The 13,729-nt window shown below is 50.3% G+C and overlaps 1 long non-coding RNA gene across 2 annotated transcripts in view; it reads left to right on the forward strand.

Moving 5' to 3' along the window:
• Positions 1 to 9,306: 9,306 nt before the first annotated feature.
• LOC110256830 (uncharacterized) overlaps positions 9,307 to 13,729 on the forward strand; it is a 34,211-nt gene continuing 29,788 nt past the window's right edge. Inside the window, exon 1 of one of the 2 annotated variants that reach the window (XR_014827758.1) lies at positions 9,307 to 9,505. This is a non-coding gene — a long non-coding RNA (uncharacterized LOC110256830). Of the gene's footprint in view, positions 9,506 to 10,259; positions 10,426 to 13,729 lie in introns of those variants that run through there. The other variant, XR_002338841.2, reaches the window with a different exon arrangement.

A 13,729-nucleotide genomic window follows, 5' to 3' on the forward strand; every position in this document is an offset into this window, starting at 1 on the left:
CTGGGGATGGAACCCGCAACCTCATAGAAACTAACTGGGTGTGTTAACCACTGAGCCATGATGGGAACTCCGAGATCCTAAGTTTTAAATGATCAAAAAATCATCTAAAGTCAGTTCTTTCGGAGAGTAACTTTAAATACTAAAATTCTTCATTGGAGGAAAAAGTGAAATTGGTCAATTTAGTGGTTCTCCTTGGGCTTTGGGGTTTGATTGTATGTTTGTGATCAGAAAGCCGGATGATGATTCTCCGTCCCAGAAAGGGTGGTATTTCCAGGGCCCAGACAACAGCCTCTACATTTTCGAGCCCCATGTTCTAAAACTAAATACCTGTGTCCCCAGAGAAGCAGGCGTTAGGTTTCCCCATCCTCCTCCTCTTTCTCCCTCCCCTTCATCTGCCCGCCAGCTGACAGCTGACGTTCCCCAAGGACCCTTCACAGGCTACTGTACACAGTTGCTCCCCCCTGAGTCCTCACACCCGCCTCTGGGGCCGCGTGCACCCCCATGTTACAGAGGAGGAAACCGAGGTGCAGGGTGGGTTGGCTCCTTGCCCACATTTTCCCCAGGGTGGGGCCGTGTACCCGATCCCGCCAGGTCTGGCCAACGCCAGTGCCCATGATCTTGACCAGGCTTGTCCTTTGTCTTACCCCCTGTGGTTCCCCCAAGGCTGGTTTTTGAAAAAAAAAAAAAGGTTCCATTCATCAGTTTATGGTACTTGTGGATCGAGCCGCCCCATCCCGGGTCAGGCACTGTGCTGGGGGCTGGAAGAGAGAGATGAGGGTTGCTCTCAATTTTCAAGGTGCTTACGGGGTATGGGGGCTTCAGCTCTGCAACACGGGTCGGGGGGCTCACCTGGACCCCAGGGAGGGCGCTGTGGCAGGAGGGCGGGAGGACCGGCCAGGTGCACCAGGGAGGTGCCGAGGCTGCCGAGAAAGGGGGTGAGAGGGAGGCTGCGGGGCCCGGAGCTGTGATGAGATCCAGCCCCGCCCACCGCTCCATGCTTCCCGGCTCCCCCGGGCCCCACTGGTCCTGTGCGTGGGGTCGGACCTGGGTGATCCGTCAAGGACGGAGGGGTCACAGACCGCTGTGTATAAAGGATCATCTGAAAGCTCCCTCCGAAGGCAGATTCCTCCCCCGGCCCCACTGCAAGCCTTAGGTGGGACCAGGAACCTGGGCTGGAAGCAGCTTCTCAGACGATGGTGATGCAGGTGGTCCCTGGGCCTCACGCTGAGGACGCTCAATGGTGTGCGGTGACTCAAGGTCCCAGGGAGAGCTGGGGCCCCCTGCCTGCTGCCTTTCAGGCTGTCGCGCTGCATGCACCCCATGAGAAGCGAATCCTGCTTTTAGCATTTTTAAAATGGTAATGCCATTTTAATCTATGTTACCGAACAATATTATTCATAGATTTATATAGTAATAATTTAATAAATCTTGTAAGTAATATAAATAGTATTAAGGAAGATAATAAGATTCCATGTCCAGGGCAAAGGAGGGATCTGCAGGAAAAGCTGGTTTGCAGTCACGCACTGTGGGAGCGGGGAGCGGGGAGCGGGGGGGTGTGTGTGTGCGAAGGGGGCGGGGCACAAGGAACAGCATGTTTGGGCTCCGGAGGTACCAAGAGCCCCCCTTGGGTGGCAAGAAGGGGGCTGGGACATCAGAAGCCGCTTCCTGCTGGGCGGACCCTGTTGCTCACTCTGAGTGGGGCTGTGACAGCGTCCCTGACGGAAAGGTCTCCACCTCGGTCGCCTCCCCCAGCCCAGGGGGGACGGGGCTTTTCAAGCTGGTCTCTGTGGTGCGGGCTCTCCTCACGCCCGTCTGCTAAAGGGACTGGCTTTGGTCTTTCTTCAGGGCCCAGAGCCCAGAGCCCCCGACCCTCCCTGACCTGGCACCTGCAGGGTCTGGCCCGCAGCACCCGCCCCTTTGATGCAGCCCCTCTGCATCCCATTAAGCCCGGTGACAGGCACATCTGCACTCAGCATGCCTCTCTGCAGACCACTGAGTCATTAGCAGAGATGAGATGAGTCCAGATGTTAAGGAACGTGGCAGCGCCTCACGGACCACCACTGGGACAAATAAACGCGGGATGTGTGCAAGTCAATTGGGTACCAGAAGTTTGGCAAGTCGATGCCCTTACGAAAGGAGAGGCTGGTGACCTGGGGGCGGGGGGTGGTGGCAGTGGGGAGAAGGGGACGGGGCTTTAATCCCAGTGACCTTGGGGATGAGTGCTCTCTTCTTGAAGGGAGGGAGTAGGGACTCTTCCCATTCCACTTTCAGAGGGTGATTTAGTCTCATCCTAGAGCCTGTGCGGATGCCACGAATGTAACTTCCGGCCGCTGCAAGGCTGGGCTTGATGTGTTCCTGGCTGAGGCTGCGTGGTAGCGCGAGGCCTCTAAAGTTAGAGGGAGGATAAACCACGAAGCTTCGGCTCTCCTGCCTCTAAAGGGAAGAGCAGACATGCTGTGAGGGCTGGGAGGATCTGGGCACCTGGGCTAAGTGACATATTAGCTCGGGCTCATTAAGGAGGCGCGATGAGGGTGCTGGCAGGATTCAGTCCCTCTGTTCTGTCATCTCCAGTGACCGTGCATTACACGCCCAGCTCAGGGATCTGAGAGCAGAATCCGGACTCGGGCACATGCATTTCAACACAATACAGAAATGCAAGTGCTGTTTTTGGTTTTTTCTTTTTACAAAATATCTTTTGTGGAAATATAGCCTAATAGCAAAGCTCTAGGCCTCAGTGGCTTTGAGGAAATTAACGGTGCATGATGTCCAGCTAGCCGTCTGAAAAAAGAAGGAATGCTTTTGCAAAATGCAACGAAATGTTTATTCAAAAAAATGTATTCAAAATAACCCCTGTCGTGGCACTGCGATCCATTACCTGATTTCTCGCACATGGAGCGGTGTCGCAGGTTGGGTCCTGTAAGCATTCCCCTGCTCAGTTATTTCCAAGACAAAGGCGCTGTTCGGGAGAGACCTGGTCTTTCTCACGGATGCATTAAGGATTTAGTTAACATAGAGCAGACCCGGCCAGGGATGGGACAAGGGCTAAACCAAGATGCCCAGGCACGTGACCACAAAACTTCGTTTTGGATTTTCTGACTAAAAAAGCTTTGCCCGGGGATTCCTCTTTCTGCAGCCAGCAAAGATGGCCGTCCCTTCATCTGACCACATGTGCCTGAAGATGCTGTCTGTGTCCCTGCATCCTTTTTTAGATTAGGGTTTTCTTAGAAGGAAATCTCCCAGCGTTCCCATTTCGGTGCAGTGGGTTAAGGCTCCAGTGTTGTCTCTGTGGCATCTCGGGTTGCAGCTGTGGCTCAGATTTGATCCCTGGCCTGGGCATTTCCATATGCCGTGAGTGCAGCAAAAAAAAAAAAAAAAAAAAAAAAAAAAAGAAAAGAAAAAAGAAAATCTCTCACAATGCACCCAACAGAAATAATAGCACGAATGTCAGTTCTTTTAAGATCTGTTCTCTGCTCCTCCAGGTAGAAACGTGGAGGAGTGTCTGGCTTGATGCTTCGTTTGCTGCATGGAGAAGCCACACTAGTATTATTCTGCACAGTTTATTTTCCTCAATTATAAATCTCACCCAATTGATTTGTTCAGTATTTGTGAATTTAAACATTCAAGAAAGACCAGCAAGCAGAGTTCATAGTTCACTCCGGGCAAAACCAAGAGCAAAACCGAGATTCAGGAGTTCCCATATGGCCCAGACGTAACAAACCCCACTAGTATCCATGAAGATGCAGGTTCAATCCCTGGCCTCGCTCAGTGGGTTAAGGATCTGGTGTTGTCGTGAGCTGTGGTGTAGGTCGCAGGCGTGGCTTGGATCCAGTGTGGCTGTGGCTGTAGTGTAGGCTGGCAGCTGTGGCTGCGTTTCAACCTCCACCCTGGGAACCTCCATATGCCGCAGGTGGGGCCGTTAAAAAAAATAAGAGAGACCAACAAGCAACTAGAATCAAGATTGGAAGCTCAGGAAAAAGAATCACTCAGTTATCCATTCATTTCTCCAACAACCTCTCTTCGTTGTGAGAGAGTGAGGCATTCTCCCTGCCCTGCAGGGCTCACCCTGTGGGTGACACACTTTCCGTGATGTGGTAGCCAAGGGCCGCGGTTACCCTGGTTACAGGCAGGTAACAATGGGCTGGGGGTGATGAATTCCTCGGGGTGGAGATTGAGCAGATTTGGGAGCTGGCGCGGTGGGGATGAGAGAGGGAGAACTGCGAGATGCTCCTTGAGCCTGAGGGTTAAGGAATCAAAACCTGTGTAACAAGATCCTGCTGTGTAGCCTGGGGAACCCTCTTCAACAGCCTCGGATGCAACATGATGGAAAAGAATATGAAAAAGGCTGTGTGTGTGTATGGATGACTGAACCACTTCGCTGTTCAGCGGAAACTAACACGGCACTGGAAATCAGCTCTCCTTCAATAAGTTTGAAAAAGAAGCTGTCTAAAACCTCAGATGGCCATCATTGTCACAGTCAGTGTCACATTCAGGGTGACGTACTGTCCCAGGGTCAAGGCCCGGAAAAATGGAAATGTTTAAGCAGACCCTGTCTCATCCAAGCTTTGCCGCCCAGGCCCCAGGTGCAGAAAGTGTCCTTAACCTGCATCGACCGAACCAGAGTTTCGCCTTATCAACTGGGTGCAACACAGACCTGCCCGTGGCAAAACCAGCTCCAAGATGGCTGGGAAGTGGGCTAAGATCACTGCTTTTTTTTCTCTCTCTCTCTTTCTAAAATTTTCTTTTTGCTTTTCTTATAAGGAGGTCCCAGGTCAGGGATCAGATCTGAGCCACTGTTGTAGCTGCAGCAACACTGGATCCTTCAACCCACTCTGTGGGGCTGGGGATTGAACCTGTGTGCTGGTGCCTTGGAGATGCTGCTGGTCTCACTGCGCCACAGGGGGGAGCCTGCTTTTCTCTTGATATGCTCATTATAGCACATTGCCAGGCTAAGACCCCCTCCCCACGGGCGTGGAGAAACTACATGGATAAAGAAGGTGTGGACCCAATTCCTGAAACTTTTGGCCTTTTCCAAGAAATGAGAGGAGGTCAGACCCCACTCCATCTCTCTCCTTTGCCCCTCTGCAATAACAACTCTCCCCTCATTGGGGAGAAGGAGTTTTTCCGAGCACAAGCCCCCTTCTGCACTTTCTGGCCATTGATCAAAAGCCTGTCTTTCTTACACTGAGCTCAGTGTCCTTACTGGCGGCTTGGATCTGATGGGGAGGAGTTCCCTGACTGAGCCAGGGGCTCCGGCTCACTGTGTCCCAAGAGTGGGGGCTCACGTGTAATTCAGTAATTTTTTTTTTTCTTTTAGGGCTACACCCACAGCATATGGAGGTTCCCAGGTTAGGTGTTGAACTGTAGCTGCAGCTGCTGGTCTACACCACAGCCACAGCAACGCCAGATCTGAGCCATGTCTGTGACCTACACTGCAGCTCATAGCAACGCCGGATCTTTAATCCACTGAGTGGGGCCAGGGATCCAACCGGAGTCCTCATGGACACTAGTTGGGTTCATTACCACTGAGCCACAGAGGCAACTCCCTAATTTGGTAGCATTTTGACAATGAGAGTTTTCTGTAGGGGAAGACCCTGGCAGGTCCTAATAGGGCCCTTTGGTCCTGTCACCACCATCGAGTTGTCCTTAGGCGGCTGGAGGAGGAGGGGCGATTGGCAGGATCCTGGGGTGACATTCCCAGAGAGTCTGCTTTGAGCTGCTTCTTTATGAAATTTCCAGTAATGATGTGAGAGCTTCCTCAACAGTTTGCAGGACACAAATATTTCTCTTTGTCCTTCTTAATCCCCTTTCTCCTTTCCTGCATGTCTATTTCCCCTTTATTTCTGACTTACTGAATTCTCCCATCTAAAGTACATGCTCGTTATATAAAAATTTTAAACTATGGAAGAATAGAAGAAAAAAAAACACTCACAGTCCCTCCTGTAGCAGTAAACACTGTTAACATTTGGTGTCATTTTTTTCAACTCTTTCCCTAAATCATTTTTCTTTCACACAGTATGACCATAGGCTATGTCCATACACATCTGTATCCTGCTGCTTTATTAGGTATCTATTTATTTATCTAGTCTTTTTAGGGTCACACCTACCGCATATGGAAGTTCCCAGGCTAGGGGTCGAATCAGAGCTGTAGCTGCCAGCCTACACCCCAGCTACTGGCTGCTTTAGTTCTATCTTATATTGTAAATATTTTATCAGACTCTTTATAAGTGCTTCAAGATATGACTCTTGCTACTATGTTTACTTTATAGTGTAAATATTTGTCAGACTGTTTCTAAGTGTTTCAGGCTGAGGAGTTACTAGAATGCATTCTTCCCTCCTAACTTCTTACTGAATACACATTACTTGCAATGTTTTTCTAACATAAATAACACCGCAATGGACATCTTTTGGTGGGAAACTCCTTCTGCCTTTAGGACTATTCTTTGGGGCTGGAGAACAGCCATGGAATTCCTGGGTCAGAGGACATAAGCATCATTACTATTCTGGGTACAGTCGGCCCTCCTCCGTGTGGGAACACATCTCCTTCCCGGAACCCTGTGAACAACGGCTGCTGTAATTAACACCCGACCAGCCAACCAATGCTGGTTTCATGATCTGCATTAAACAGATTTACAGATTTGAGACGGAGGTAGAATGGATGACATTTCCCCTTTTTCTAGCTGAGGAAGGACCTGGGCCTCTTGCCTGATACACTGTCCTGGGATTAAGATTGATCTCCGTGGAGACAGAGCTTGGTGAGTCCTTCACTGAGAAAACTCAAGCTTAGGCTACATGTTGGCTCCTGCAACAGGTATTTCTTTCTCTTTCTTTTGCTTCTTTTCTTTTTAAGGCTGCCCCCAAGGCATATGGCAGTTCCCACGCTAGGGGTCAAATCGGAGCTGCAGCTGCCGGCCTACGCCACAGCCACAGCAACGCCAGATCCGAGCTGCATCTGTGACCTGCGCTGCACCTTGTAGCAACGCCGGATCCTCAACCTACTGAGCAAGGCCAGGGATCGAACCCTCATTCTCACGGACACTATGTCGGGTCCTTAATGGGAACTCCACAACCAGGACTCCAGGGACGGGTATTTCTAGAGCAGATTCTAGCTTTCTGTTTCTGGTTTATCAGAGATGCTCAGACGGTGTGTCCATGAGGCCAGGTGTCGCTGGCAGACGGTGAAGCGGAGCCCTGCAGGAGGTGGGGTTTGGGTGCCTTTGCGCCTGGGGGCAGGGGCAGGCCCAGCACTGGCTTGGGGGTGTCAGGAGAGAGGGATTCCCTTCGAGGTCTGCAGGGAAAGGTCAGCCCACCCAGACGTGTGTCCAGGCTCTAAGGTGCCCACATCCACGTTCTCGAGGGGAAGCCTCCTGCTCTAGTAACTAGTCCCTCAGAGCTTGGTTCTTCTGAGCAGCTCCCACTGCCCTTGGCAAAAGGCATCCATTGCTGTCTCCTGCACCATCTGAGCATGTGGGCACCTCCACATGCCCGGATGTCTTGGGCTCCAATGGCAAGTCTGGAGTCCTCTCGCTGATGAGCTCTGGGGACTGACTCCCTTCATTTCTTCCTTTCTTTCTTTCTCTCTCTCTCTCTCTCTCTCTTTCTTTCTTTCTTTCTTTCCTTCCTTCTTTCTTTTGTTTTCGTTTTTGTTTGTTTGTTTGTTTTTTATGGCTGCACCTGCAGCATATAGAAGCTCCCAGGCTAGGGGTCAAATCAGAGCTACAGCTGCGGCCTATGCCACAGCCACAGTCTCAGCCAAACCAGGTCCAAGCCACATTTCCAAACCTCACTGTAGCTCGAGGCAATGCCAGATCCTTAACCCACTGAGCAAGGCCAGAGATCAAACCTCATGGATACTGGTCAGGTTCTTAACCCTCTGACCAACAACGGGAACTCCTGACTCCCTTTACTTCTGATGTCTGCATTTCCACAACTGCCCCTGGATAGGTCTTACGCTGGCCGAACTCTGAGACCCCTTGGCCTCTTTTGGGCCTGAGCAGCCACCTGGAATCCCTGTGGGTGAGCCATCCCCTGGGATCATAGCTGATTCCTGAGGATGAAGGCAGCCAGCCCGGGGGTCCTGGGCCCGGCGGTGGGTCCTCAGCCTGATTTACGTGGCCTTCCGCGCGATCACACAGATGCAAAGTCTCTCTCAAGACAGAACTTTTTGGTTTTGGTTTCTGTTTTCTCACTTCCGTAAACCGTTACAGTTTCTCTCGACAACAAAATGAGAATAAAGGGTAAGTTATAAATGCCACCTCCTAATAGGACAGCAGTTAAATTGGAGCTGTACATCATTGGCCACTATGAGAAACAACTTTCATAATTGTTTTAATTTTCTCTCTTGGTGTTATGAAGCCCTTCATTACATAGAGTTCTATATTTGCACCTTTATTTGTAATGAAATAAAGGATGGAAGAAAATTGAGGTTAAAACATGGCCTCGCTTCTAATGGCAACACGTAAAGTTCAACTCACATTCAGAGGAAATCACACAAGCTTGAGGCTCTAAAAAGCCGAATCCCTGCATCCCCTTTGCTGTCATTTGACCCCCACCCCGGTCCCCCAAGATTTCTTAAAAAGGTAATCTATGCCTGGTGTTATCCCCAACATATAGAAAGCTGTCACTAAAAGCCTGAGCCACCGATAAGACAATTTTCAGAAATACCTGCTCACAAAAACTTCCTCTGGGATTTTTTTTCCAGTCATGATAAACAGGCTTGCTTTTTCCTAAAAGTGAGGAAAAAACAAAAACAAAAAAACTTGGAGTTCCCGTCGGGGCGCAGTGGTTAACGAATAAGACTAGGAAACATGAGGTTATGGGTTCGATCCCTGGCCTTGCTCAGTGGGTTAAGGATCTGGTGTTGCTGTGAGCTGTGGTGTAGGTTGCAGACGTGGCTTGGATCCCGTGTTGCTGTGGCTGTGGCCGGTGGCAACAGCTCCAATTAGACCCCTAGCCTGGGAACCTCCATATGCTGCAGAAGCGGCCCTAGAAAAGGCAAAAAGACGAAAAAACAAAAACAAAAAGAACTTGTCCCTTGAAAACGTAAATATTCAAAGAATTTCTTTCTTTTCACAGTCAAAATCAGTAGACCATTAGATTTCATAGATTTTTTTTAAAAAAAATCTTGATTTCTTTAATTTCCTGTAGAAAAACACCATACTGCACTTTTTTTTTTTTTGAAATTCCTTTGCAGGAGGGATCACAGCAGCACAGAACATGTCTATGGTTTTAGGTGGTGGCGGGGTGGGGGTGGGGTGGGTCTGGTTGTTCATTTTCAAAGCAAGTCCCCCTTTCAGAATAAAAGTCAAAGGAGACAGTTAAGGAAACGTTTTCCTACAGAGCGGGCCGCGGGTGCTGGTGGCCATTCATAGCCTATTTGGTCACCACACTAGGGAACTCCTTTTTCTGTTACCTCCGATCTTTGTGAATTGTGCGCCTGAAGACAGCAACAAGCATGTGGCTGAGATTTCAAACAGAGCAAGAACCTCCCGTCTCCCAAACAGAGTGGGTGAATACTGGGACTGCGGAGGAGCTAAGACACTTGAGATCATTACTCGAGGTCAGGAGGTTTCCTGCTAAAAATCTCCCACTTAAACCCAAGGGGAATGGACTCAAAACATTTTTATCAGAATGGCTCTGGAGTCGGGGATATGCTTTGACTGCTGGTGTAAAGCTTTTGACCTGTAAAATTCCAGAGCCGGCGTTTGAACTGGGGCTTTAAGGAGCCGAGCGCTGACTGCATGGGCTGGTGTGGGTGAATTTCCAGACGTGGCTTGTGTGTTTTTAACTGCACTGCGCTTATAAATCACGTTGCATTTTCAAAGTCATTGGTGTCAGTACCCTTCTGGCTCAGCGGCCTGGAGCTAGAGGGTCGCTGTTGTTTTGGTGAAACAGCCCAAGGGCCGCCCCATTGAAGTTGGGCGTGGACTTGAATGATCTTGTTTATAAATTAAACAAAACAAAACAAAACAAAAAACGAGGTGAGACCTGAATGTCTGGGGGCTTGCAAATGGGTTCTAAGCCGATTCCAGAGTTAGAGTCGGAAGTCAGCCTGAGCAGAGGGAGCCCCTTTGGCGCAGAGGCCGGCGAGGGGGTGGCTTTCAAAAGGGAAAACCCTTGTGGAGAAGTGTGAGCTTCTGCACGTATTTAGAAAAATGAAAACCTCGTGATTTCGAGGTCATGGTTCAGACAGTGCTGTCCCTCCCAGTCGGTGGCTACATTCATTCCATAAATAATTTCTAGGTGGGAATGACTCCTTGCTGGATTGTTTACGGCTGTGAGTTAACAGGATGGCAGCTCTGTTACGAATGGAGGATACGACGGTTGCTTGGACTCTTGGTCAAAATCAGATCAATGGCTGGTTCGCTTGCTGTGGATCTGGCTGGTCCTACAGGTGGGGTGGAGGTTTAATCGCCAGGCTGCTCTCTGGTAAGCACTGTTTGGAGTCACCCTGGGCATGGCACGAGTCCTGTCTCTGTCGTCCCTTCAGGGATATTTAACCTCCTGAGGACAATTTCTGCCACGGAGGAACGCGTTCCCGCTTCCAGGACAGGGGAGCCTGGCTTGCAGGGGCCAGGGCTCGGACGGATCTTAGGCAGCGTTTGCTAAACCCCCTCCCCATGAGGCCTCAGAGGGGGTGTACACCCTGCCCTCCGTTTTAGGAAGGAGGCTGGATTCGGGGTGGCCGTGAATGCACGTGACCCGGCGTCACAGAAGTGGTTCCTTCTGGCTCCGTTCTGGGCTGCCCGCTGCCTCGTTGGTCCTGCTGAACAATTTCACTTTTATTTTACTTTGCCTTAATCCAGAGCAGATTTACAAATCAAGTGGCCTCTTGTGATGAGCATGCGGGACTAAAAATATGAGATTTGTCTTTGCTTTATATGTTATTTCTGCATCTCAGATATTTATAATTGTCTTACTCTTTGAGGATATTTGTATGGGCCAAGGATGGCTCAGGATGGCGGGGGCTCCCCTGGACCCCTGATTGTGGGGATATAAACAAACCCGGCCATTAGGATCTGGGACCACAAGGCGCACAGACGTCCCTCTGTGGTTGGGACAAGGAAAAGCAGAGCTGGATTCTGTGGGAGCTCAAAGCCAGGCAGAGCAGGAAGGCTGGGAGCTCTGTGTGGTGACTGCTGAGCCGCTGGCCCAGCCTCCGTCGGTGGATCTAAACTGTGCCTGACTGAGCGGAATCTGTCACGCGGGGCAAGGTCCTAAGGTCTCCGGGGAGGGTGGCGGCCCCTCGGACCTTCGCTGCGAAGGATGTGCTGAGCTGAGGAGATGTCCCCGGCTTCCAGGATTTCACCTTTTTTGTCCTCAACCGTTTGATCCACAAAATTACCCATTGTGCGGGCATTTGTCTGTTTACTATAATGAAGACAACCGGATTTGTAATTGTCTATTAAATGGTCTATTAAATAGTGTCATAGCTAGAGGGACCTCAGCAAAAATAATTCGGCTTCTCAATGCTTCACAGCCTCCCTCTCCTCACACTGTGTGGCCACACTTTTTGGGAAGATAGCTCAAGGCGCTCTTCTTTCTTCTTTGAAATCTCATAACCTGAAGCTCTGCTGGCGTCCCCCCTCCCCCACAAATCTCAGTTTCCCCAGGATGTTGGGTGGGGCTCTCCTCTCGCCTGGGGGTTCTCCCAAAGCTCCTTTATCTCTCTGAAGTTCTGTTGATATAATAGTTTCTGCTCCTGGCTGATCACCCTTCCTTGTGTCTGGTTCTGTCCGGGGGTCCTGTCTTCTCCAGCCCCCACCCCCAGCGCTGGGTTCGCTTCAGGCCACATCGCTACCTCACCTCCTCTTGTCTCTTTGTTACCTGTATCCCTACCTGCAGCTTTTTTTTTTGGTCCTTTTAGGGCCACACCTGCAGCAGGCAAATGCAAGTTCCCAGGCTAGGGGTCAAATCGGAACTGCAGCCATGGGCCTACACCACAGCCACAGCAACTCAGGATCCCAGCCGCATCTGCAACCTATGCTGCAGCTCTCGGCAATGCCAGATCCTCAACCTACCGAGTGAGGCTAGGGATTGAACCCTCGTCCCCATGGATACTGGTCGGGTTCATTACCGTTGAGCCACGGCGGGGACGCGGTGGGCTCTGTTTCTGGTCTAGCACACTCATCAGTGTCCCCACCCTCCCCATCACGCAGGAAATCTCCCTGGAAGCTTGTTTTACACTCTCCGTCCATAAGGTCACTCTCCAGATGTGGCACGTGTTCTGTTGGTGCCCACAGAATGGCCCTTCAGCCGGGGTACATCAAAAACATTAAACACATCATTGAAAAGGAACTCTATTTCAATTAAAAAAAAACCTTACAGAACTCAAAAGAGATATAAGCTTAAAACTGCCAAAACGAATAATTAGGAATTTGTTTTATCGCTTCTAAGTAAAAGAAACTCATGACATCCAAGAGTTCATAGATGAGGACTGAATAGTGAGAATGAGGCTAGAAGAGAGTTTGGTTTAAAATTGTTTCGAGCAGGCGTGCCGGGACATCAAAATCCTTACAACGGGTAAAAATCACGAGAACTCGGGAGGTCTGAACTGGGGCTGCCCAGTGAAAATCGAGACCCAGTAAGGTTCCTGGATCATGTCACACGCAGGAAGAAACAGAATTTTTATTAATTATGTTTTCTCTATTCTAAGGCAATGTATGATGATTAGGTACAAAAAAAAATTCTTTTGTGGTTTAAAAAGCCAGCTTTGGGGAAGGTATTTAGTCAATCACATTCAGCAAGTGGGCGCATTGACAGCTGCGGGAAGGCAGGGCTGAGCATCCGAGGGGTGAGGACTCAGTCTAACCAGCCTTCCTTTCGCAATGAAGCACAAAGAGGGCCTGGGAGGGAACAGGCTGGTTTCCAAGGAGGACTGCACCTGCGGCTCTTGCAGGGCCAGGCTGCGGTCTGTGGGACCCAGGGGCCACCCTTGAAGATGCTCCACGTACAGGACCCCCTGGAGCGCCCTCTAGGGGATGTGCGCTGGCATCCTGAGGGCTCAAGGGGCTGCCGGGAATTAGACCCATGCCCAACCTCCTCCGGAAAAGCCCTGGGCAGGTGTTTGCCCTGGAGAGTGACTGCGGGAAGAAGAGCTGGGACTGGAGGCCCTCCTCGCTGCTCAGGGTTCTGTCCCCTCGGTGGCAGCTCTTCCGGACTCCCTCGTTCCCTCACATTTTCACAACCATCACGTCTCTTGACTTAGAGGATCATTCATTCTACCCATGGTGGCAGGATCGTTTCTGGAAATACTCATTTGTGCTTGGCTTCTGTTTTCCCGCTTAGGCCCTCCCAGCAGCCGCATAAGCCAGAGCGGGCCAGGCTTTTTGGGGACCTAGCACCTTGGCTCCTTCCTGGCTAGTAGATCCCTGATTTGGGGGGGCCTAGTTTCATGACTTGGATAAGCCAGTCCTGGCAATTTTGTTCTCCTTTGCTAGTGCTTGGTGTTTCAGTTGTCATGTGATCTGGCTCAGGCCAAAAAGAGCTATGGGAAATCTTTGAGGAACTTTTGGGAAGGTTTCCCCTTGTTAATGAGAGAGGAGAATGAGGAGAAATTCCTTTCTGCTTGGGACAGTGTGGCATAAGATGTGAAATCCGGCACCACAGCAGCCATTTTGCTACCAAGAGGGGAGAAATGGTCAACTCCCTGAAGATGAGTGAGGAGGTATGAAGGAGACTTTTTTGAGTTACCAAAAGATCCTCAGAAGTTCCTGCTTCTTGAGATCTTAGG

Source organism: Sus scrofa, chromosome 14 (genome assembly GCF_054392235.1).
Source record: "Sus scrofa isolate SSC_HxYL_T2T_F1_AM1 chromosome 14, Sscrofa_HxYL_maternal_Yorkshire_Landrace_v2.0, whole genome shotgun sequence".
Taxonomy (NCBI): Eukaryota; Metazoa; Chordata; class Mammalia; order Artiodactyla; family Suidae; genus Sus; species Sus scrofa.